At 38.6% G+C, this 3,683-nt stretch overlaps 1 long non-coding RNA gene across 1 annotated transcript; it reads left to right on the top strand.

Annotated features, from left to right (window-relative positions):
• Positions 1–1,938, top strand: LOC121518302. The gene is made up of 6 exons (XR_005992643.1): positions 1–82; positions 210–310; positions 406–489; positions 623–739; positions 1,556–1,638; positions 1,876–1,938. It is a non-coding gene; the product is annotated as an uncharacterized LOC121518302 (long non-coding RNA).
• The last annotated feature ends 1,745 nt before the right edge of the window (positions 1,939–3,683 follow it).

Here is a 3,683-nt window from a genome sequence, read left to right as displayed (position 1 = left end):
TAACTTCACCATGGCATGTCGAGGACATAGTGAACTACTCTTGTCATGTTGTGGAGAAGTGCTGACCTATCTGCATTACATGGTATGTACTGGAAAAGAGCAATTTGGTATCCATTACAAAAAAAGTTATTTAAAAACAGACAGTTATTAAATTTTGTATAGTTGGGGCAGAGTTTTTGCATGCAAATAAATACACTTCTATTTTTTAGGAGCCTTGGACCTCCATCTTGTTGCTGTGATGAGCATGATTGCCTTGCAGTTGGACAAAGACCTGGGCTGAGAGGGGGAGCAGACTGTCTCTACTATTGTGGTATGACCAAGACTGACCCATACGCAACCCTTTATAAGTGGAAGACTGCTGATTTTCCTGGTTAACAGCACTGTACCCTCTTGTTGCTTCTGCAGGATGGACATCATTGTTGCATGTCAAGGACATAGTGAACCAGATTGTCATGTTGCAGAGATGTGATGACTAATCTGCATTTCATGGTAAGAACAGGAAAATTGCATTTTTCTATCAATGACATACAAAGTTATGCAGATTTTATTTATGTGTATTTTTTGTATGGTTGGGGCTGATATTTAGCATGCTTTACAAATATGCTTTTTTTTTTAATTTTAGGACCTTTGGACCTCCTCCATGTTGCTGGGATGAGCATAGCTGCCTTGCAAGGACCAGGACCAATTACACCCTCACTAACACACGGGGGCTAAAGATGTCCAGGTACCTGAACTTCAGGTAAAATGTGTTATATTATTGATTGTTGTTGTTTGCAGATGGTATTGTGCAGGAGTCCAATGTCTGTTTCTTCGTGTGAAGTAACGGGTGAATCAACCAGAACTTGGCTGACTTTCTGGGGTCTCTGAGGACGTGTCGTCGTAAATAACAAGAAGTGACAGGTTTATAAAAACGTTGATAACTTTGAAAAAAGAAGTCATATCCACTGACTTATTTTTTTTTCCTCTGAAAGCTGACTTTCCTGTCATTTGTTTGCTAACCTCAATGTCTCTGTAGCCCTAAATGACTCTACTTTTAATCAATTTTTAATCAATTTTTGATCACTTACTTCGGCTTTCTGCCCAGGACATTGCCATGGTGTTTACCACAATGCATTGTGGGAGTTGTAGTCAACCAGTTGCGTCTCTGCTGCTTTGGGACTGACACAAATGAATCTATTTAATCTTTTCTTCGTCCGTAGATATGGATCGATATTTTGAAAAGCGTTAGTCATATTTTTTTTTTTTTTTTTTTTTTTTACTGTTTTGTCCCCAAGAGATGGGAGAATAAGTCTGTGCTAAGAAAAGGTTAAGTCACTAATGTTTTCTGTGTGTTGTAAAAAAAAAAATTGCTGGGTTTCAAATTCCAATTTTTTAAAAATTCAAGTGACATTACTGTAGTAGATGTAGTAGATATGTTTAGAGCTTGACTATGCACCACAGGGTTGACGTTTTACAAGCTTTTTAAGACAAAATGTCCTGGCAAGACATGATGGTGAAAAAAATAGCAGTGAGCTCTAAGGGTTAACAGCACTGTACCCTCTTGTTGCTTCTGCAGGATGGACATCATTGTGGCATGTCAAGAGCATAGTGAATCACTTGTCTTGTTGCAGAGAAGTGATGACCCATCTGCAATCCAAGGTGAGAACAGAATAAATGGCAATTTTCTATCTATTACATACAAAGTTATGCAGATTTTTTTATTTATCTTTTTATTTTGTGTTGTTGGTATTGATTTATAAAAATGAGCAACTGAATTTGAGAAATGTACCTTTTCTTTATACTAGGAGGAAACAAAATAAAGGTTCCATGTGCATCAGCAATCCTTTCCTTTGCTACAGTCAGAGAGTAATGAATAAGTTATGTTGTGTTTTCCAGAGTTAAGACCATTGACACAGAGAGGGAGACTGCCCTTTTAAACCTGTGAACACATGAATGAGGATAAGCAACACTGCCAGAGCTGTAACTGAAGCCCTGAACTTCCCATGCCAATGGGTTCTTCAACTCTGAGGAGGAAGAGACACCAAGGATGGCAGGGGAGGCCTTTGTCCAAGCTGAGGTCTGGAAAACATTCTGCTCCTCGCCCACATACAGGCGCTGGACGACATAACGAATGATGGTAATTGCTGGGACTGACTTTCACACTATATATGTGCTCTGTTTTGTGCACTAAGCTGTGACGACGTCTGCTTGATAAATAGTGTAATCCTTGATGTGCCCCCACTCTCTTAAAATAAATGTAAATTATACCCAATGTAAGCATGCTATCTTTTGCAATATCTACAGCTATACAGCTGCTTATATCCCTCCTAAAGTGAACTTCTTGGCAAAGCTAATTAAAAACAAGTCTGGCCTAAGATAGTTGGCCAACTGTAAACAATTGAGATGTAAAACTCTTTTAAACACTCAATATTTTTTATTCCTTCATATCGGTATCGGCCCCCAAAAGTCCATATTGGTCTAACCTTAATGTAGAGTTAATACAGATGACATCAGAACAATTTGGTTATGCGTCATATCTCCAAATTGACTGATTAGTAAATCATGTCGAGGCACAGCTGTGAGACTGAGAGTGCCTGAGGAAAATCGGACTATAAGGGGCAGTTTGCATCCTCTTTCGAGGTTTTAAACATCTTGTGTACAAACCAAGTTAGCTATGCATGGGCTCTCAGTACTGCTGACAACTAGGACTTTAACACACTGCACAATCATGAAAAAGAGACAACAAAGCTAAAATCGTAAATGAAACTTGATTAATGTTGGTGTATGACCAGTGGCACTGAGAAGAGGCTTAACCTGTAGCAGCAGCTCTAGACCTGAAAAGTTGTCCCTGCAAGAAACCAAATCAGTTGCTTAAGATAAGCTGTACAATTTTATTTTATTTTTATTTTTAGCAAAGAAGGTGAAGTTTTAAACTGTCAAACTATCATTAAAACTTATGTAAATTAATGAAATTAAATGCTAAACATCTGCAGGTGTATTTGAGATATTCTGATCCTATTTTTTTCTCTTTTTTTAGCACTCTGTCACATGAAGTCCATCACAGATCAGCAATGAAAGACCCTGTGCTGTGAACCTTGATGAAATATCAGGTTAGTGGTTACACTGAACTTCAAGATATTTGTAATAACACTGGAATGTTTTCTTTATTCTAAAATGATTTTTTTTTCCCCTTATTAGGTTCTTTTGAAGAGGATGGAGTGGTGCTCTATGATGTTGACACTCAGATCAGTAAGCGTCCTCTGGATTTGTAGTGCTTCTTTGAGAACACTACACTCAAAAAAAAACACAAGACAAAAGGGAAACCACTCTGGCCAGGAGGACGCTGCCTCCTGCATGAGTATCTATGGAATGACTGCCTGGACTAGGAGGGCATGGTTCCTTCTTTTTAGCAAGGCCAGACGTCCACTCTAATTGTCCAGCAGGCCAAATGTACTGTTGCAGTAACTGTGTGCACTTAGAAAAAGTAAGAAGCATTAAAAATGGCAGCATAAACTGGGCATGCACAGTTTTGTTAAGCCCTTTAAAAGTGATGTCACAGGAATAGAATATCTGGGGGATATTAGAGGTCAGTAAGTGGGTAGAAATTGGTAGCAGAGACAGAAAAATGCTTCATTCAAACATTCCTCCATGTAGGCCTCCCAACTAAGAAAACTCTAGACATTTATACAGTCCACATGGTTCCT

Source organism: Cheilinus undulatus, linkage group 12 (genome assembly GCF_018320785.1).
Source record: "Cheilinus undulatus linkage group 12, ASM1832078v1, whole genome shotgun sequence".
Lineage (NCBI taxonomy): Eukaryota > Metazoa > Chordata > Actinopteri > Labriformes > Labridae > Cheilinus > Cheilinus undulatus.
The sequence above is the reverse complement of the archived record's forward strand: the minus strand, read 5'-3'. Positions and strand labels throughout refer to the sequence as shown.